The sequence below is a fragment of the Ambystoma mexicanum genome, chromosome 6p (genome assembly GCF_040938575.1).
Source record: "Ambystoma mexicanum isolate Mex_15411 chromosome 6p, UKY_AmexF1_1, whole genome shotgun sequence".
In the NCBI taxonomy this organism is placed as follows: domain Eukaryota; kingdom Metazoa; phylum Chordata; class Amphibia; order Caudata; family Ambystomatidae; genus Ambystoma; species Ambystoma mexicanum.
In genome coordinates this window covers 705,160,592-705,183,954 of record NC_090935.1, presented here as the reverse complement: position 1 = coordinate 705,183,954, position 23,363 = coordinate 705,160,592, and positions in this window count along the sequence as shown.

Here is a 23,363-nt window from a genome sequence, read left to right as displayed (position 1 = left end):
TTTCCAGACGTGGTTCTTCTTCTGTTTCTGTATATAATCCTAGCGTTCCTCCTTTGTCCAGTTCATCACTAAAGTGCATCAAACAGTTGAAAGAAAAAAACAAAGAAGAGAAAAGACAAGCATATAGCAAAGTTAAGAAACACATGTTAAAAAATCCTTGACCTAGCTAGCAACCCCACAGTCATTCAACATAAACAGTTACAGTGTGGTTCTCATTAAGAATCCATAAGTAGCAATAGTAGCTCAATTTAGAGTCATGATATGATATGATATGATATTATATGGCATTTGTAACGCGCCTATACACACGTGTTTCAAGGCACGACGAGGCAGGGGGGTTAACAAGGGGAGACAGACGACGATCCTACTAGGCAAGGTGTCATTCAGATCCCGCAAGGGTAGAGGGGAAAGGGAGAAGTGCAAGGGGGAAAGGGAGCGGGGAAAGTGCAGTACAGGGTTAATAGAATACAGGAAAAAATAACAAGGGCCAGCTTGTGGCAAGTGCGAGTAAGTGCAGACAAGTGCCTGGAAGGGGGGCTGTAGGGATACAGACAGAGTCCCATAGTGCAGGGGGTGCCAGGGAGGCAGTGCAGGGGGAGTGGCTGGGCCAAGGACCGAGAACGGTGAGTGGCCCAGTTGCAGATTCAGTGCAGTTTCAGTAACTTTAGCAGGTGAGAGGGGGAGAGAAAGCAGAGGCAAAGACGAAGGTTTTGAGGTGCTTCCGGAACCGGAGATGGTACTCCTCAAGTATCAGGGAGGCAGGAAGGCTGTTCCAGAGCGAGGCCCCTGCAGAGGAGAGAGATCTGCCACCAACTCATTGTTTGGAGAAGCGACAGACCCTGTGGGACTTGGAGGCGGATGAGCGAAGAGCTCGAGAAGGAAGATATGTAGGAAGAGAGAGTTGAAGGTATTGTGGCCCAAGGCCCCAGAAGGCCTTGTGGACAATGCATAGGGTTTTGAACTTGATCCTCGCAATCACTGGGAGCCAGTGTAGTGATTTCAGTCCTGGAGAGATACGGTCCCTGGGCTTGAGTCCAAGGACAAGTCTTGCAGTCCTGTTCTGGATGAGTTGCAAAGGGCGGAGAGTAGAGGTAGGCAGATTTAGATAGAGGCTGTTACAGTAGTCCAGCTTCGAGAGAACCAGAGCTCCAGAGACAGTGAGCTTCTGGGGGAAGGAGAGGAAAGGAAGGATACCTCTGAGGAGGTGTAGCTGGTAGTGTGACTTCTTAGAGATGTCGGATATGTGAGGAGAGAAGGAGAGTGTGGAGTCGAAGATGACCCCGAGGTTTTTTGCCTTGCAGGTAGGAGCAGGAAGAGGGCCAAGAGAGGCCAGCCAGAGAGCTGCAGGGAAGGAGGGAGTGGGTGTGCCGATGAGTAGAATCTCAGTCTTACTGGCATTAAGGCAGAGGTCATTGGCGGCACACCAGTCCTGGATAGCGGAAAGACAGTCAGAGATGAGGGAAGGAGAAGAGGAGGCCGAGGGTAGCCTGAAAATGAGCTGGGTATCATCCGCATAGCACTGAAAGTTGGGGCAGAGAGCGGTGATGCGGTGGATGAGAAGTGCCAGATACTGGTTGAAAAGCCAGGGGGAGAGGTTAGATCCCTGGGGGACACCACAGGTAGAGAAAAAGATGTCAGAAAGGAAGGACCCCAGTTGGACCTGGGAGGGTCGATTGGAGAGGAAAGAGGTCAGCCACGCCAGAGCCTGACCAGTGATACCCAGGTTATCACGGAGACGGTTGAGCAGGATGGTATGGTTGACAGTATCAAAGGCAGAAGAGAGATCAAGCAAAATGAGAACACATGGAATGTTAGAATCAATGTTCGAGAGCAGGTCCTCACAGATGTTCAGGAGAGCAGTTTCCGTGATTCTGGCAGCTCTGAAGCCAGACTGATGGTCATGAAGACTGCCAACAGATTCAGAATGGAGATTAAGCTGGGAGATGGCCAGTTTCTCCAGGAGCCTGCCCAGGAAGGGACTGATAGAGATTGGGTGATAGTTAGCTGGGCAGGAGGGGTCGGAAGAGGGTTTCTTAAGAAGGGGGTGCACAAGGGAGTGCTTGAGAGGGGATGGGAAGACTCCAGAGGCGAAAGAGTGATTGCAGAAATCAGCAAAGGCAGGGGCCAAAACCTATTACAAAACCCGCAATGGGGTAAGGGATGTAGAATTATATTCCACCCCAATAGACCCTGCGTGGATCTTCTATTAGATAAATCCAACCTACCGGGTCACCAGGAGAGGAAAGCCTAAATTAATAGAGAAACTCACTTCAATCCCTGTGGCATGTGCATATAGAACTAAGACAGAGCATCCAATCAGTCAATTATACAACAAGGTAATCCAAACCATAGGAAAAACAGCAAGACCTATTAAAATCATGATTTCAGAATATAAGTTGAGGATACGCCTTAATACCAGCAATGCCCCGCTAGTGTCCCACTTCCTAGAATTAGTTCACAATTGTGATGACTTCAAATGGTGGGCCCTAGAACGCGTGATAGTGACGGACCGACTTAACACTGCAGTGAGACTCAGTCAACGGGAACAGTGGTGGATGTATCAGACTGATAGTTATGACAATGGTTTAAATCATCAAGAAGAATGGCTCCACTGTACTACCTAAAGTTTGACTGATATACCCCACCTTTTATATAGGCTCGAGCTTTCACCTGCTGGCCACTGGTCCTGTTTGAATAATGGTACTGCTTTACTGGTGTAAGGGTGTCGTACAGTTTAGTATTCTTTGTGCTTTGACGGCCACACGCAGGTGGACATTTAATTTTCAGTACTTCCTTTCAGGCTGACACTCACTGTGGATTGTGGATTTTCTCCCCTTTTCCCCATTTGTACCTCACGTTATATATAACTGACTCCTGCCATCTCCTTTATGGATACACGTGTTTATGCCCAGTCACAGAGACTGCACATCTATGGATATAGGGATTGCAATATTGGAATCCACATGAGTTTCTCAGCAAGGTTTGGAGGAGAGTTTTTTTTCTTTCCCCCCCTCTACTGCGCCCTTTTCAGGGCTTTTCTGCAGCATACTCACAGACTGGCGTACTATAACTACTTTCCCCTTTAAGAGCCACTTCCTGGACTCTATTTCACGTGACCGCGATATGCGGTAACGTGACCACAGGTTCACGCTATTTTAGGCAGTAGGTGTAGCCGGGAGTTTGCATTCCGAACATCTGGAAAGTACGCGAGGGCCGCGGGATACATCGAGCTGATCACGGTTGCGGATACGGACGACCGAATGCCCCGTGTTGCAGGCGCCAGCTTCTTTATCTAAACAGGTATGGAAATGGCTGCTTTCACTGTCCTACCCTTTCTCCCCTGCTCTCTCTCCCTTCGTGACCAACTTAATGCCATGGGGCCTGGGAGGGGTAGAGGGGAAGGTAGGGAGGGTGGATTGGGAGGGTGTTAGGCCTACACTTCGGCAAGTTTATACCTTTGCCAATATACTGTATTTATCTTCCGTGATCACACATTGACACATTTTAGGACGGCATGTTTGACAACTTGGTACATGCATTTCTACATTTGTCGGCTTCTACGATTCGGCCCGATCATGTCTGGGGAATTAGTAGATTGTATTATTTACCACCTCATACCCTTTCGGACGGGATGAATTGAATATACATAGTTCCTACCGCTCCTAAAGTTGGCTCGCATAAGATGGACTACATCCACCCCAGAGAGGATTTAGTTCACTTATCTCTAATTCAGGATCACCCTGACACATTATGGCCTGACATAGACAACTTTTACCTCTTTTGTTAATGGTTGACGCCATGCACAATGGTCCTTCATTACTACTAATTACTGATTTTAGCATATCAGTAACGGGCATTAATATGTATGGGACATATATTCATATGCTATATGTTGGACGCACTAAGTATCTATGACCCATTGATGTCATATGCTTCTTCCACCACATTTCCGCTGGGTTCATTTCCACTTCTTAATTTCTTCTTCTAGCCAGTCGAAAACCAGCTGATGGTACCAATACAGAGTTCCTCTACAAATAAAGCAAGCTTCATTCTAACAAGACATTTAACCCCAGATCTGATGGGTCTTCTTTTCTCTTTCATGTGGCTTCACCCAGGAGGAGCTGGTCCTTTCAAATTCTGAAGGTTTGTATTACCTTGTTGTATAATTGACTGATTGGATGCTCTGTCCTAGTTCTATATGCACATGCCACGGGGATTGAAGTGAGTTTCTCTATTAATTTAGGCTCTCCTCTCCTGGTGACCCGGCAGGTTGGATTTATCTAATAGAAGATCCACGCAGGGTCTATTGGGGTCGAATATAATTCTACATCCCTTACCCCATTGCGGGTTTTGTAATATGACTCTAAATTGAGCTACTATCGCTACGTATGGATTCTAAATGAGAACCACACTGTAACAGTTTATGTTGACTGACTGTGGGGTTTCTAGGCTAAATCAAGGATTTTTTAAGATGTGTTTTCTAACTTTGCTACATGCTTGTCTTTTCTCTTTCTCCTTTGTTTTTTTCTTTCAACTTTTTGATGCACTTTAGTGATGAACTGGACAAAGGAGGAAGGCTAGGATTATATACAGAAACAGAAGAAGACCAAGTCTGGAAAGGACAAAAGGAATACCATCTAAATGTCCTTCCATTGATCATATATATCCTATGCTATTCCTATATTTTAAAACCATTTCTGTCCTGTCCTGAGGAAGACGACTGTCAAGCCATCCCTCTCTCCCCTAAGAGATAGATGCCTTAGACATTTTCGAAGGTCGTCAAAACGACCTACTTTGTGATACCAGTGTGGCACATGTGAATGGTGTAGGCCACATTAGGTACCGGTGGTTGACTACGTTGGTTGAAATGGTGACAAGTGCTGTATGCTGCACCTTTTTTATTAACTCTGCACTACAATCCTGACTGATAATTTGTAAAGTTTAATGCCATCCCAGAACATGAGGTTGGAAAGGTGTTGCAATTTTGCAAGTTCTGCACTTTCTTATCCCTTATTCTAAATTGATGTAATAACTCTAGTTAGTCTTAGAGTTGACTTTTGGATTGTGCATGTAGATTGAGACTGGGGCCTTCAATAGCATTCCAACAAGATATCCTTCTTTTTGTTCCTATGCCCCCTATTCCTTTCTCTCTCTCTGTTTTCCACCTACCCTGCCCCCCCATACAATTGTTTTCTTTTTCTTGGGGGACGACGGCATTTGGTGTTCACCCCGCACCACTGAGTGTTCAATTGGCTATCATGCACTTTAATTGTATATATTCAATATTTATTGTTTGTTTTTATGCTGTTTTATCATGGATTCAGCGCCATGTGTCATGTAATTTTATATGTGTATAATAAAGATTATCTGATTTTACATTATCCTTGATCTGGCCTATCCCCTCATTGGGTTCTCAATTTGATGGTTACTTATCTCACTAGATTCTTTTAGCGTTTTGCCCCACGTGACCCCCTTCTTTTTCTGTCTACTCTGGTGATTGGCAGTGGATCTCCACCAGAGGAGGAAGTACTCACTGAACATGAGTCTATCGTTGGAGACTTCATCACAGAGGATCAGATCCAAGGCGTGGGAGACCGACCAGATCTTGAGGCAATGTCCAGTGAGTGGCCATGCATGTGTGTGCAAACCATGTGTATGTTCCATGGGTGATGTGTTCTGATTGAGTGCCAGGTGAGGGTGTGTAGTCATGACTGCTATGGGTCACCCATGTGGTGCCTCCACACCATATCCCGGCCTTGGGTTGGGGTTTTCAAGTATCCCTTCTGACCGCAGTACACAATTAGCACCTGATTACTGTACTTGCCCTTCAACTGCCATCTTGCCACAACATTGTTCATACTGTTTTCCTGTTCATTCTGCCTGATTGATGAAATCCTTAGCATTTTTACCACACATTTTTGTGTTGTTCTGCCCCAGATGTGACATACTTCTGACATAGATTACACCCCACAATGGCCCACATTTGTTACCTTATTATGGGAATGATTTCATCAATCAGGCTGATTGAGTAATGTGCACCTATACATGGCCTGCACACATTCACTTTGGGACCCTCTTTAAATGTTCAACATGACAATTGTCTTCTGTCATGTCGAAGTGACCAACCATTGATGTATCCATGTGCCTGCCATCACTGCATCAGTGAACACTGGCTTTGTTGCAGCGTGTGGCACATCAGTGTTTCGTCACACTATTTTGCATGTTCAATTTCAGGATGTCCATCTCACATGGATGGGTGACAGTACTCATTTTCTACCATCTGGGTGTCCTTGTCAAATGTGCCATGGCTATGCTATGTGCCATCTGTGTGCTGGCATGTGTCATGTATGTGGATTGTCCATGCCACTCACAGGCTGATGTGTGATGCCAGTGCTATTCAGCATGCAGCACATGTTTTGCTTTTCCATCTTGGAGTCCTCTATGTCTGCTTTTTGCCTCTCCTTCCAACTCATTGCCAGTGCATGCATGGCAGAGTTATTGTCTTGTGTGACGTGTGTCATTTATATACTGGATGTCTGCCTCGTCATGCCTATGTGTGTGGGCTGTGGTGCTCATGCCTGATTTCATTACTTTTCTTTTATGTTTTTGCAGGTGATGAGGCACTTTATGCTGTTGAGGAGGAGGAGATGGCGCAGAGGCAGGAGTACTCACAGCCACAACCGGGCACCAGTGGAGGACATGGGGTGGTGGTGGGTGAAAACCCATTACTCCTATAGACCATACTGTCCACGGGTGTCTCTGGGTACACCTCCGGAGACCTCTATGAATCAGGTGCTGAATCGGACATTGAGACATATATCCCGTCGCAGGTGAGTGTTTCTGGCAGGGATGCTGTTCTGTCCAACCCACCTGCACTGGGGTACACCCCTCTATGGGGCATTCAGTGTTGGAAAGTCTGCCTGTGGTGGTTACGGATGCAGGGTCACACTCCACAATAGTTGCTCCAGTTCCTGGGCCAGCAGATCAAAGGAGGAATGCAGTCCTGCAGCCTCAGGAAATGCCAGCACAACAAGGTGCACATCACCTTGCCCCAAACAGGTGTGGTGCCCGCCAACGCGGTGGCCGTGCCCCACCAGGCAATACTGTTTGGGAGAACTCCATATACACCATAGCAGCACAACAGGGGGCATTGTGTGAGATGATGGCTCAGGCCGTGGATAGGGTGGCCACTTCCATTCTCCCCCCTGAAAGGCAGGTGGAGCTCCAGCAGCAGGCAACAGAGTCCACTTGCCACTCATACAGGGAGGACATGTTGGCGTCCAACAGGGACCGACGGGCTGGACTGGAGACTCTGCGCACAGCCATATCTAAAACAAAACCTCCTGGTGTTTAAGCGCGTTATAAATACGTAACTAAGACAAAAAAAACACAATTACGCAACTAAGAAAAAAAAAAAAAAAAAAAAAAAAAAAAAAAAAAACAATTCCTGTAACAGCGCCTCGATGCCTGCGGGCTGTGTGAGCGCTTTATAAATGTAAATAAATAAATAAAATAAATAAAAAATATCTGCAAAGTCACAGGCCCACAGGGATGCCCTGAAGTTAGAAAACAGGTCCCTCAGAGATACTCTGTGTGAACTTGAGGTGTCCCGGAGTACAAGGTCAGAACAGCAGCTGGAGCAGCTGACAGGCACACTCTCAGCTGGGCTCCAGGCAACCCGTCAGGAGATCCAGGCATCTCACGAGGCCATGCAGGCATAAATGCATGCTACCCGTGAGGTGCTGCATGGGGATCTCCGTACCATCATCCTGCAGACCCAAACCTTTCAGACCTGCATGCTTACTGCCATGGAGTAGCATGCCAGGACTTTGCGTGGTCTGCCTCCCATATCACGGCCACCTTCTGATGTAGACAGCGACGGCAGTTCTCCCACTGTAGGGTGTCCGTGCAGGCCATGAACCCATGGAGGTTTTTTTTTTTCTCAACATCCACGCATGTGGGTTTTGGGGTGCAACCTGTACCTCGTCCCTCCTGGGTGGCCTCCCCCAGACATGCCCATTTTTTTTGTATTTTATTTTTTTAAATTGGCGGGGGTTTCACATTTCATTCCGATTTGCTAAATGAAAATAGTATTCAATTCATTTGTTATCTTTATTTCTTCTTCTTATTTCTATTTTTTATTTTCATTTTATTTTCAATCTTGATTTCTTATTTTCATTTTCATACATTTATTTTTATTTGGTTATGCTTCTGATTTCTACTTTGTTATTTTAATTTGTTTGTTTTACTTTACATTTACTTTTTCTATATTTCATTTGCATTTACATTTTTGTTCATAACCATTTTCTTTCAGATTGTGAAATAATGTTACAGTGTGTTGCTTTGTGTGGCTCCCGTAGGTATCCAGTGTATAGTTCAGCTGGGCACATGCAGGCTTGTCCTGTCTTTGGGTTAGAAAATTGGGTTCCTGACACACACACCCCTCCTGCTTCCCCTTTCCATGGGCTTGCAAAGAGTGTGACCAAGTGACAGTAACTTACATTGGGCTCCCATAAATTGTGTGGGCAGTCTGTAGTCCAAACTGTGTATACATCCCTAGTGGGGATTGTTGTTAATTTCTCCACTGCATGGTGGATTTATATATGGTTTTACATCCAGGACTTTTTCCTTATATACATGTAACTTCTTCATGTCTTAACAAGCCCGTCTCCTTTGCAGATGCAGTTCATGTTGAATGCAGTCCACTGCCACATTTGCCTACCAACAACACTCTGCAGTTGGAAGGGGTCATTGTGCTGCCTTAGTCAGGTTGTGACACTTGCACTACATACATTTTTTCCTCTCATATGTTGCCACTGTTGGATCCTGTACTGATGTTTTGTCTTGCTGGTAAGTATTTCTTCATGTGTGTTGTTTTTTTTCATTTCTGTGAGGAAATTGTTTCTGGCCTGTTTCCATTTGGGACAGTGCACTTTGTGACACTTGTGTCGTGTGTTGTGCATTCATTTGGTTGCTTTCACATTGCATGCCATGGTGTGTTGGGTTTCTGAGATGGCACAGTATTGGGTGTCTTTAAGTAGCTAGGGATGCACACAATGTAGCACTTGCAGGTGAACAATCTCAGGGTGGTATGGTTGTGACACTTGACTGTCCCTTTTGTCATCATCATTGATTGTCAGCTGGTATTTGCCAGGCCTGTGTGCACTCCGCAGGGGTGGGATTTTAGGTGAAGTAATTTGCCACAAGTTGGGTACAGGCTGCCTCACCACGTGCCCTTTCACCTCCCATGCGCAGTGGCCGTGCATGTGGTTGGGGATGTTGGGGCACCACCATGTCCACCGGCACGCCCCGCCGGGTTGCAACGTTGTGCAGGACACATGCTGCCACTATGAGCCTGCACACTACTGGGGGAACATATAGCAGCTGCCCACCAGAGCGGTCAAGGGAGCGAAAGCATGACTTCAGCACTCCAAATGTGCGCTCCACTATGCCCCGGGTTGCAAGATGGGCTGTGTTGTATCTTACCTCGGGTGGTGTGGTGGGGTTCCGAATTGGCGTCATCATGCAGGTGCTCAGAGGGTATGCACTGTCCCCTGGGGAGGTGATAATGGTTGTCATTAGTGGGGTTTTCACATTTCTCAGTGTCTGACATGCATGCATGTGCAGAGGCATTTATACTCACCAATTAGCCATGTGTCGCCATGCCACCCAGCTCCCAGGTCCCGTTTTAGGGGTGACATTCTGAATATTAAACTATCATGGCTGGACCCCGGATAGTTGGCATATACTGAGGTGATGATTCCCTTGGCATCACATACAACCTGCACATTGATGGAATGCCAGTGCTTGCGGTTTTGATAGATGTGCTCAGTGGCCCTGGCAGGACATAGAGGCACATAAGTGCAATCAATGGCACCTAGCACTTTGGGGAAGTGTGCCACCCCGTAAAAGTCCTGGACGACAGCCTGCCTTTCTGCAGGTGTTCTGGGAATGTATATGTGCCTGTGGACTGAGGGGCGTGCAGTCATGATGGCCAACACCTGGTGTGACTGCATGGCCTGTGAGACACCCCCAACTATGGCACTTGTCTGCTGAAATGACCCAGTACCCAAGAAGTGCAGTATATTGAGCACCTTTTCCAAGGGGCTCAGTCCTTGGGAGCACAGGGTGGGTGATGTGAGGTCATCCTCCCACTCCCTGACCAGTTCTAGTATTATTAGTGGTGGAAACTTGTACTTCCCATACACCTGGTCATCAGGCATCCCAAAAAGGCTGGTCATGGGTAAAAAAATGCGAGGCCTGGCTATCCTCCTCCTGCAGTGTCGCACGACCACTGCTGCGAGGAACGGTATATTCATCGTAGTGTATGAGCTTGTTTGTTGTTTGCGCACACTTTTATGCTGCGTTGGGCCGCTTACGCCTCCTTCCTGCTGGCGTGCGTGTTTCCGGATTATTTTTGGTGCACAGGTTTCCCCTGTTCGATTCCATGAATACGTGTTGTTAGCGCGCGTGTGGGCGTTACGAGCATTTACCTCCCATACTTCCCCCGTAACGCCCACATTTTCACGCGTTGCTCCCCATTCCGCGTGTTACGACCCGTGTTCCACCCACTTTTCTTGTATGTGCTACACGATGTGCACTTTCCCTGTGCGCGTCACGCACGCCATTTAGCGACGTGTGCGCCCGTGTGTGCCACCCAGGGATTTGGCACACATCCCAGGTTTTACAAGTGCAGCGCATTCCATGAATCAATGAACGGCTGCGTGTGCAGCTTTTGAACGTGTGCGCTGTGATTTTCACGTTTGCGCTCCCCTTTTCGGCGCACATTTATTCCATGAATTACCCTGAAACTATTGGTGGCCATCCACGCTTGGATTTCTAGATATATATTGTTCAGTATTCTAGAGTCTTGGGCATAACAGCCATTAAGGGGGATGAGGACTTGGTTGTCATCTGCATGGTTGGTGTAGATGACACCCAGTTTGTCCAAACGATCGAATAGCAGCTTTGTAAATATATTGTATAGTGTGGGTGACACACATGAGCCTTGTGGGACTCCACAGAGTATGGGTATCAGGTTTGCTGAGGCTGATGGGGAGATGACTCTAGTGGTCCGATTTGAGAGAAAGGAATTGACCCACTCAGATGCATTCGTGGAGAATGCTGCAGCTGAAGTAAGGTGCTTTGTGAGAATTTGGTGGTTGACGAGGTCGAAGGCCGCAGATAGCTCTAGGAGTAGGAGGATCGCTAGCTTACCTTTGTCCTTTGCCTCGTCCATTTGGATCTTTAGATCAAGGAGAACTGTTGCGGTACTGTGTCTGGGCCTGAAGCCCGATTGTCTAAGGCCTAGAAGTTTATTTTCCTCTAAATTCTTCTGAATTTGCAAATAGGCCACCCATCCAGGATTTTTAGGAGAAACAGGACAGTGGTGATGGGACCATAGTTTGTGGGGATATTTGGATCAAGGTTAAGTTTATTTAGGAGGGGCATCACCCAGGTTTCCTTGAGGTTATTAGGTACCTGATTGGTTGAAAAGGAAGTATTAATCAGGGTGGTGATGAAGGGGGCCAGGTTTTTTGCACCTTCCTTGATGATGTCCCCTTGACAGTGAGAGGGTTTTAGAGTTAATATGATATCCTCAACTTTCTCTGGAGTTACTTGCGAGAACGTGAAAGGGGTACAGTGATGTAGGTTATTAGCCGGGGCCGGTGAGGAGTGGGAGGTGCTTTGGAGACTAGCCTTTTTGGATTCAATCTTGTTTTGTAATAGGGTGATTTTGTCAGCAAGGGCCTGTTGAATTTTTGTACACCATTCAGTGTCTTTAGTACAGTCCTGAGAAGGAGGTTCTGGGGATTCTAGCTCTTTTAGGATACTGACGAGCGCCTTAGTGCTTGATTTTGCATTGTGGATTCTCTTATTATAGGTTTCTTTTTTTGTGGAAAGGGGGCAGCTTTGTAGATTGCAGAGGCTGATGTGAAAGCAATTTTGTTTGTATTGGTGGGTGATTTCCGCCAGGTGGATTCCACTGATCTTTTGGAGTTTCTGAGGATTTTTGGTTCTGAGGTGAACCATTTATTGAGGTGAGCGATGGGTTTAGCTTTTCTAAGTTTGGGTGGTGCCGCAATATTTAGTGCTGATTTTAACGTGTCGTTGTAAAGGTCTAAGAGTTTTGAGGCTGTCAATGGTGATATTATGACAGTTTCTGGATAGAGATGGGCGGCTGGGGTGGCCTTAGGAAGGCAGGATTCTGAGATGGAAAACAGGATGAGATGATGATCTGACCAGGCTACTAGGTCATTTTGGAGAGTGGTGATGGAACAGTTCAGGTCTGACACCCAGTCCAGTGTACGGCCTTTGGAATGAGTTAGTGTTGTGACTCTAAGTTTAAATCCCAGATGTGTGATAGAGTTATCCACAGCCAGGGCTAGAGCATCATTGGGGTCATGAAGGCCTAGGTTGAGGTCTCCTAAGAGGATAGTTTGGGACCCGAGTTTGGTGTTGGTGGAAAGGAGGTTAGATATGTCTTCCACGAAGGAAGGAGAGGGGCCTGGGGGCCAGTAGATTAGGTGCATGAGAATCGTTTGAGTGGGTAAAAGTGTAAGTTTCACCGATAGGATCTCTGCAGAAGGGTAGCTGGTAGGGGGTAAGGCTATGAGGGCCAGGTGGGCTTTAGCGATGAAGGCCACTCTTCCACCTTTGCCTGTGTTTCTGTCAGCCCTGATAATGGTATAGGCTTCTGCAAGGGCTAGGGATAGTGCTGGGCCAGCTGCCTGGTGTATCCAGGTGTCTGTAATAGCCAGGAATTCGAGGCTATTTGAGGTAATGAGGTCAGCAATCTCTGTGGCATGGGCTATAAGAGATTGAGCGTTGATCAGTGCTCCTTTAATATCAATTGGAGGAGGACTGGGTTCTTTTGAGCTCATGCTAGGTGGAGGGTTAATGGTTGGGGATGCGGCAATGAAGCTGCTTGATCCCGGTGGGTTGAGAGGCTTTTTTTGGTTTTGGCGAAACTTTGTGGTTTGGGAATCGGGAGCCTAATCTCAGGTTCCTGGTGTGGACCGGTAGGGGGAGAAGTGGCGTGGGAGGTGTTGCAAAATGCTGTAGCCATTCAGTAGGGCTGAGTATGGAGCTGGATGCAGTATTCATTGATAATTTGACGGTTGGATTGTGAGTGAAAGAGGGATGGATACCTGGCAGGAAGTTTGTCGGGGTGATTGTGTGAACTAATGGTAGGATTGAGGCCATGGCCAGAGTAACTCTATGGAATGAGGTAATTGTTGGGAATATGGGGCCGAATCCAGTAGGACGATGGTGGGCGATTGTTGCTGAGAATGCAGCCAGTAATACGGGTCAGTGGAGAGCGCAGAGCATTAGCTCTAGCACTCTCTGAGGCCAGAGGCCGAGGCAGTGACAGTAGGTTCAATTATTTGATAACGCTCTGTGTGGAGTATAGTGGGCTGGCGGTCAGAGCAAAGTAGGCAGTATATATATATATATATATATATATATATATATATATATATATATATATATATAATAATAATAATTTGTATATATATATATATATATACAAATTATTATTATTATTATTATTATTATTATTATTAATATTATTATTATTATTATTATTATACTTGCCAACATGATGCATTCCAATATGTTGGGGCTCATCAATGTTGTTTTTTTCTTTGCATTCTGGGAATTGTAGTTGCACTTTTTCCATTAGGAAACTTGGACTACTATTTCTAGAATGCAGAGAAAAAACTAGGACTGGATAAGCACCTACAGATTGCAACGGGTCATGTCAGTAGGTATGCATGTACTGCCAAGATATTAAACTTCCACATACTAAGTGGCACTTAAAAATGTTGTACACATCTTTTGCATCTGCTTTTTCTTTCTTTTACAAAGAAGTTACACTCATTGCTTCTATAAATGCTTGTATGTATTTCTTGAAGATGCTCCTAAAAAGAAATATTTTTAAACGCACATCATTTTCCAATTTTCATTCAATATAAATGTAACACTTTTGAAATTTCCAGTACAGTCCTGCTTGTTTTTGCAGTCTGGGACTTGTAATCCGAGTTGTACACATCACCTGTGTAACACAAGTAAAATATTGCAAAAAAACCATTAAAAAAACAAGTTTAAAATAGGCTTTTAGTATTTGGAAATTATTTGACATACAACACACTATGAATGTGGAGTTTACATATATTATTTTTCTACAGTAGGCATTAACATATATTCATGGATTAAAATACAAATTATGACTACAAACAAAATGCCATGCCAAGTCAATATATTACAAGTTTACATATAAATTGTTATGCTGTACAGTTTCACAAATTCATTTGTATAGCTGTTAAGAAAGTGTTATGCTGTGTAAAATAAATAACATTAAATGAAAACGAAAAATACCTAATATGGAAAAATGTGTGTAAAACTTGTAACACAAATATTAACATTACCATTTACTTATTATTTGCATACAATTAAAAACATCCACAAAATTATGCAGAGGTTAGACAGGCGTGTGATGTGGAAGCAGCAAACCAGTACTTAAAAATATATAATAATGAGGGAATAGAAAAGTTTAAATGCTTGCTCACTAAAATTAAAATCATTTGGTATATTACAAAAGTAGTAAAATTAATGTTTTACAAGTATTACACTGAATACAACTACACAATAAAAAGCAATGGATGCTTGTAGGAGGAACTTATTTATGTTTTATAGTATGATCACTTCATGCTGTTTTATGTGACAAAACCAAGAGTACATATGTTATACATTTTTAAAAATGTATGCCATTTCTAAATCAAACAAAATCAATCACATAAACATACAATAAATACACACACCAGTATTGTATTGCTTTCATATGTTATTGTTTTTATTGTTAATCACAGATGATAATGTATTTGTACCAATGCGTTAAAAGACAGAGGGGAAAAAGCATGAAGTCAATATCACCATTTTATAAACACAATACTAAAACACACAGTGCCTGATTGCCAAAACCCTTTTGAATGGAGTTTTCCCATTCTAAAAGGCTTTTGTAAATCATTCCCGTAAGGAAGTGCAAAATGTTTGATGACAATTCACATTTTAACAAAAAGTAAAAAGTACGTAAAAGTCAAACAATAACTTTGAAAAAGATAAATAGCACAACAACAAAAAATACAAACAACTTTGTATTTACAAACACGATAAATAGTATCAACAGAATAATCAAAGAATATAACATTAGAAAAATGTGACAATACACAAGGTTACACAAATCACATTCATAACATAAGATTATTTTAATTTAAAAAACGTTATTTCAAAACACTATAAACATGCAAAAAGAATTAACAATATATTTTTTAAATTGCTCTGCATTTTTTGGGAATCTACAGTTTCCAAAAATGGAAAGGAAACATATTATGAAGATGGAAATATACTTCCTCCTATGACCAGTAATTTGCAGAAGAAATACTAGTGTGTTTAAAATAATATAGCATACGCTTAGACTATGGAAGATCAGGTTTTTGAAAGTACAGGTGGAAAAATCTATTATTTAACTGAAGTTTCAAACCATACTAAAGAAAACATAGTAATAAACCCTGAACTAGTAAGTAGTAGTAGTACACCATTTGTTTAGTGCCTTTCACCATTAGTATAGTCCCAACATGCTCTTGGTTGAACTCCCTTGGGGGACCAGAGTCCAGGTATCAGGAAAATCAAGGAGTTTCTAGTATGTGTGTGTGCATAATAGCCAGTACTTATAGTATATGGTGCGACCAAGTCCCACTGACCACACAAGTCATGCTGGCATGTGAATGTTTGATAATATGTGGGCTATAAGTGGTAAGAGAGCGAGATAAAGGTTATATGTGCAACTACCTATCACATTTTTGTTGTGAACCGTAGCTGTATACTTATGGCAGAGTTGTTGTGCAAAGTGTTTTTGGAAGGTGTATGACTGCAGGTGTGTGTCTGTTTGCGGCCGTGCCTGCGCTTGTTTTCCTAGGCAAGGATAGAAGAGGTTAAGACATGATCTATATTAAATTCATATTAATGCATGATCTATATTAAATGATCTAGTTTAAATGTTTGTTCACTAAAAGTAATATCATTTGGTATATTACAAAAGTAGTAAAAGTTATGTTTTGCAATGATTACAATGAATGCATATACACAATAATAAGCAATGATTGCTTGTAGCATGAACATATTTATTTTTTATAGTATAATCACCTCATGCTGTTGAATATAACAAAATCAAGAGTACATATGTTAAACATTTTTAAAAATGCATCCCGTTTTTAAATCGAACAAATACAATAACATAAACATACAATAAATACAAACAAAAATATTACATTCCTTTCATAGGTAATTGTTTTTGTTGTTAATCACAGATGATAATGTATTTGTACTAATGGGTAAAGAAACACGTAAGTAGAGAGAAAAAGCATGAAATCAATATCACCACCATAGTATATACACAATACTAAAACACACTGGGCATGTTGCCAAAGCCCTTTTCAATGAGTTATTCCCATTCAAAAAGGCTTTTGTATATCATTGCTAATGTACAAAACATAAAATGTAAAACAGCAACATTAGTGATGACAATGCACATTTTAACAAAAAGCAAAAGCATAAAGTATATAAAAGTCAAACAATAACTCAAAAAATCCCAACAAATTTGTTTTTGGCAAACAGGATAAATAGTATCAACAGAATAATCAAAATATATAACATTAGAAATAAACCCTGATCTAATATGTAGTAGTAGTACGTCATTTGTTTAGTGCCTTTCCCCATTAGTATAGTCCCAGCGCGCTGTTGGGTGAACTTCCTCGGAGGACCAGAGTCCAGGTACGGGAAAAATAAAGGAGGTTCCAGTATGTATGTGTGCATAATGGCCAGTATTTGCAGTATAAGGTGTGGCCAAGTCCCCGCTGACCACACACCTCATGCTTGCATCTGAATGTTTGGTAATATGTGGGCTAGGAATGGTAAAAGAGTGGGATAGAGGTTTTGTGTGCAACTATTTATCACATTTTTGTCATGAACGGTAGCTGTATTCTTATGGCAGACGTGTTGTGCAAAGTGTTTTCGGAAGGTATGACTGCGAGTGCATTTGGTTTGTGGCCGTGCATTTGCCCTTTTTCCTATGCAAGGATAGAAGAGGTTAATGCATGTTCTACATTCTAAACAGTGATCCAGGATATGCATGCTATCTAAACACTAGAGCAACTAGTTTCAGTGCAGGGCTAGAGATCTACGGCTCCTGGGAGCAAGATGAGAGTTGTCAGCCAGAATTCTACTTGATTAAGCAGCTGACTGTATTCTATATTCTTCATGAATCCAAGCTAGGCTCTGCATCTACTCTCGAGCATTACAAGTATCTATGTATTCAAGGTACTGTTCAGTGCACACCTAATTCAGAGTGAGGGTTAGTTTCAGAGTTCACCTGGAAGAAATTGTAATAAGTAAAACTGTAAAACAGTGTTCATGCACACAGCCTGTAATGTATGTGATTCACATTCACAACCTTAAAATAATTTGTTAATGAATATTGGAAATGTAAAAAATAGATAAAAAAATACATTTTGTAACACACTGATCCATGGTATATCCATGTTATCTATGCCAATATGCAGTGAAGCATGGATCTCATATTTCCTGTTATTCTTGAGAATCCTTTAATCGTATATTTCAACACATTCATCATATTCCGATGTTTGTTAGCAAGTTGATTAGTATGGAAAGTTTATATAGCATAACAATTTAGAGAATTCTCTTTACAGTTAAAACAGTTACAAAAACAATTAAAACAAACAATGCAAGGCCTGCATTTAGAAAAGATTTACAAGACCAATGATTAAGAGTTGAATGTTTTTAGAACACAAATGAAAATGAAAGTTTACGAAGTACACAAGAATAAACCTCTACTTTCCAAGAATGTCATAAAAAATGACAAACTAATGCAAACTTAGAAATTAATAATTATACTTGTGCCCTTCTCACCCCTAAAATCTGTCCCAATTAATTTATGTGCTGCTCCCTCTGTCTGTATCTTCTGTTCTCATCTCAAAGCTTATCTTCTTTAACCACTCTCTCTTGCATAACCTTGCAATCCCATGAGCACATATGCTCTGTTTCTGATGCCCATACTACAAAAGGCCTGTTACATCTATTTATGTATCTATTAATTAATGTAGACAAAAAGACCAGTGACCCAAACAACAAAATATGGCCTGGACGTATTATGTATTTATTTGTAGTAGAACAAATGCCACAAGAAAAATAATCTAAAAATGTGCCTTTATTGTTTTAAACGTTAATAGATACACAATATTTTTGAGGAAGTCTATAAAGCCACAAATCTTTCTCAAAATATTCCAAGAATTAAAAGAATGTTATACTATTTACACTAAACTAATACCGCCTTTTCAAACCTTTGCAACGTTTCAAACAACATCTGGGAAAAGGCCACCTAATGACTTAAGGCAATCTTTAAAAATTACAGTTGTATATTTACCTTTCAATAAATATGCCAACGTACACACTTTAGCAGTTAACCATGCAATTGAAAACATGCTATCAGTATTATTGAACTGTGTACCACCAGAAAGCAAAAACGAAAATCTGGCAACAACGTGCAGATTTGCCCAAATGTTTAAGTTAGTTGAATGAAAGAAAACAATGACAATGACCAACATTTAAATATTTTAAAACGTATGCATTTAAACATTGAAGTTCTTCAAGAATCAGTACAGTGTCAAATGTAGAGCTGTAAAGTTGAGAAGACGTGTATGGAGAATACACAATACACCTTTCACATTTTATAGAGGTTAATGGTGATTCCATAGAATTATGCTAGAAGGGATTTTACTAAGTGTATGGGGAAAATCCATAGAAGAAAGAGCTTTTGCACTTTTTTAAATGATATGAGTGAGAGGAAGATGAGATGACTGAGCAGTACAAATGTTTGCCCTTGAATATAAGATACGTTAGATGGACAAAAGTGATCCTCAGCTTAGAATAATTCATACATATATCTTTCATTTACTGTATGAAGGTGAATATCTACATTATATTTTGATAAAATCTTAATACAGGAAAATGTTACTCTAACAATACAGCACAAACACTATTTCAAAATCTAGAAGCTAGAAATCAAGTTTTAGAAAGCAGCAGAATAAAATGTTTTAAATATGCGAGGAATGAAAGAATACTGCTTTAGGCAATTACCTGAATTAAATTGTATGTTGTGTAACCTTGGAACACCACTGAAGTTTATAACTTTAAGTTGTGCAGAACATTAATGGAAATACTGAAAACACTTTTAAAAGATGCAAATGCACCCTTTGAAAAATACTAACATCTTTATTCCCAATGAACTTTGACTTTGTAGATCCAGTTAATTTGTCAAGACATTTTTCATTTCTTACAATGTCCTTACTCTCTATTATCACTTCCTCCCACCCTTCTCACATTTCAGGATGTACCCTGGATCCTATATTTAACACTATTGCAACTAGTTCTGCAGTATGCCCCCATCGTGTCTACTAATCTGACCATCTTTGTTTCTCCTTCTCCAGTCAGTAAGCACATACCGAAGCGCCCCCTGCTTCTACCTTCTTCTTCTGCCTTGAAATGTGCCAGTTCTCCCCTTCTGCTATTTCCACTGCTACTTCTTATACTCCTTCTCCTATTTCTTTCTGAAACTAGTTGCCTCTAAGTTGCTTACCAATTTTTCCTCTACCCTAGACTCCCTTCACCCACTAACCTCTTTTCTCCCATCTTCAAAACCTCCTCAACCTTGGTTCTCCCATACCCTTCACTCTCTTCATTCCTCTCTATGAAAAGCAGATGGTCATTCGAAGAAATCACAATCTCACAATGATCCTGTACACATGTCTACTCTCCATTCTCTCATGCGATATCTCTCTTCTTAATGCCTAAAAATATGTTTTCTCCTCTCTTACCATGTCCCTTTCTCATCACCCCACCATCTATTCCAACTGATCAATAAACTATTCACTCCTCCGCCTAATCTGTCCATCTCATCTTTGCTCTCCACAACTGATTTTGTTGACTTACCAGTAAAGTCTCCACTCTCTGCTCTTTGTCCTATCGCAAACCTGCAACTCCCTGCCCTTCCTTTGTCACAAATCAGCAATTTCCATCTCCGTCCCCCTTTTCCTCCTTTTCTCACCATTATGAATCTGACACTACTCCATCCCTCTCAGGTGCTCATCCTACTGCTTCCTCTGTTGACCCTATTCCTGTATCTCTAATCCTTTAAATCTATCCCCCACTGATATCATATGTCACGGCTCTTATCAATGTCTCCATCTCTACTTTTCTACTTAACAGTCTCTTCAAACATATACTCATTATACCTGCTGGTTCCATCTCTTAACATACATATGATCTGCCACTTTTTGTAATCTCATTCAACTAACTTCCTCATATTTTAATCTATCTTTTCTCATCTGCAGGATTCTATGTCCCTTCATCGATACACATTTTTTGGAATTAATTTTTGCAGAAAAGATTATTCTCGAAAAAAAGAATTGCTTTTTGTACCCAGAACAATATTTTGGGAGTGTCTCCCATATCCCCATTGCCTATACTCTTACCTCTACTCCAAACCCCACCCCACTCCACACATTGTAACCCTTTACACCCCCTAGATATTTCAATGAGTTTTTCAAAGTAATATTTTTTAAAGAAATTGTGTTGAAAAAATGAGCATGGTCAAAACAACGTTGTACGCCCTGGACTACTGCTATGCACTTCTTATTGGTCTTCTTTCATCTCACTTTGCCTCCTCTGATCTATCTTCATCTCTGCAATTCCACTCCTATTTTTGTTACCCCCTCGTACCTCTATATCTCCTTTACTCCTCTCTATTTTTCACCTTCCTTATGATTTTCATCCCATCTCTATCATTCCTATTTGATCTCCTCAACCTTTACCTCCCATCCTCCCTGCTCCCATCATCTTCTTCACCTCACTATCCATAAACTTCCCTGTGCTCCCTCTCGTGTCTTTTATTTTGCCCTTCTCACCCCTAAAATCTGTCCCAATTAATTTATGTGCTGCTCCCTCTGTCTGTATCTTCTGTTCTCATCTCAAAGCTTATCTTCTTTAACCACTCTCTCTTGCATAACCTTGCAATCCCATGAGCACATATGCTCATTTATGCACCGTTGTGTTCAATACACCTGCTGTATAGCACTTTAATGAATGCCCTTTATAAACATCAATGCACATAGATAAATAATAAATGTCTTTTTAAATTCAGAATCTCCACCATTAGTTAAATTAACATTTTTATTTTGCCAAAAACAAATTCAAGCTTTAATGGCTCCCCTTTCCATGTGGCGTTATGCACTGAAAATGCTGCACGATTTGGGGAAGATAATTCAAGAATAGAAAGTAACTTGTTTTAAATATGTAATTTGCACAATTTCAAATGAGCTGCCAAATCTCTGCATTACCCAAACACCGTTTTCAAACACACAAATTCTTAATTATTTTTCTCACACAATACACATTTTTCTACATCTATCCATCTCACTTCCACTCTCAAATTTCAAATTTCGCACTTCCATACAATACAATTACATGGTGATGTTGTTGGTGTAACTTGAAAAAAACAGGAGATACATTTTTGCAGCTGCTGAAAATGTCAGTGAATTACAACAAACACACACCTTGGGGTGTAACTACCATGTAAACCTATATACACACCTGGCAGACCACAAAAAGCCAGAATACAAAAGGGAACAGTTTTAGATTGTTCTTTTTTAAATGGAGGTGAAGACAACATAAGGAAAACAAATATAAGGAGTCAGGGAAGGCCTTGTACAAAAACACATTACCAAATGTGATTAGGAATCCAAAAGATAAAGGGTATTTTTTGCTTTTGGTATAGACACAAAGGCAAACGGAAAAGGGCAAGGGTGTTTTGTTCTGTTTATTCTGAAGAAAATGAAATGTATAAACAAAAAATGACAAAAGAAAGCTAATAAATATTAAACAGATGGACTGGGATGACGTGATCTTTAGCCGCCCTAGAACCAGAGGTTTTCTTCCACCCCAAAGGGAGTGTATTAGAGCCCAAAAGTAGGGACTAATGTAGGGATAGAGGTAGAGAAAAGCATATACCTGCCACGGTGCATCAAAGAGAAAGTAGACAATAAACCCTGGCAGTGGGCCAGCCACCCTTCCTCATCCACACAGCATTGATTCACTAATGTCATGTCATTTATAGTGGGACTACTGTTAGACCTTCTACCAATCCATTCCTTATCAACACATGCACAGTATACTGGAAACCAATATAAGTTAGGGCCTCATCATGATTTGGGCGGTATTCCAGGGCTAATTGTGCCGGGATACCACCCAATGCTATTAGCTTCACTGCAACTCGGTCTAGAGCGATTTGCACCAGATCTCGAGTTGCGGTGGGGAGGCAAATCCCCATTCCATTTGGGAGATTCTTGGAGCTAATAGTGCTGTGCTAATAGCACAACAAATGGGCAGAAAAGGGAGATTTGTACCTCCAGCTAAAAGCCGGAGGTAAAACTCCCACTTTCCGTCCAACTCGAGATTGGGCGGAGTGGTAAATGCGGCAGTAATATCGTTACTGCCGCATTTTCCCGCTCCTTCAAACTTGTGATGAAGGATTAATACCCCACACGTTTAACAAATGAACATGTTCATCAATTGATTCTCAATAAAACACACTCAAAAATAACGCTCACACTCTCCTGCAAAATGCATTTCTTTTTATTAAGAGAAAAAGTAGTATTAAATGTTGTGATGTGCTCCGCGTTATGGATGGATGCAGGGAAGCCTGGAATGCATGGGGTCAGAGAGAACAATGGAATGTAGATTGTGCGTGGGACAGTGAGAGAAGGTTATGTAGCTGTTGCTCTACCAAAGGCAGTTTGGAAATGTGGCCTAGGTGATGTGAGCCAGTGGGTTACTGTCTTATGGAATTATATTTTAACTTAGCAAAGTAATTTGTTGGCAAGCTACCTGAAGTGTCCAGGAGCCTTCCTTCATAACAATGAACAGGGGCTGGTCTTTGTTTGGATTGAAAGGGAAAGAAACCTAGTTAGCTGTTGTGGGGGTGCAGGAAGCAAGGGCCCACTGCCACCATGTAAGATGCCATCACCCAGGGCATCCTGGTAAGTTGCATGAGCGGGGACAGTTGGACATGGATAGTAGGTGAAGGAGAACACTGGATTACACGATATGGAAATGGAAATGACATGCTGTTGATCTGCGAAAGAATTTGCTGCTGGATGGATAAACAGACAGACCTAACAAGAAAATAGTGTGAGGATGACTACAAAGCTGTTGCACGGCAGACATATACA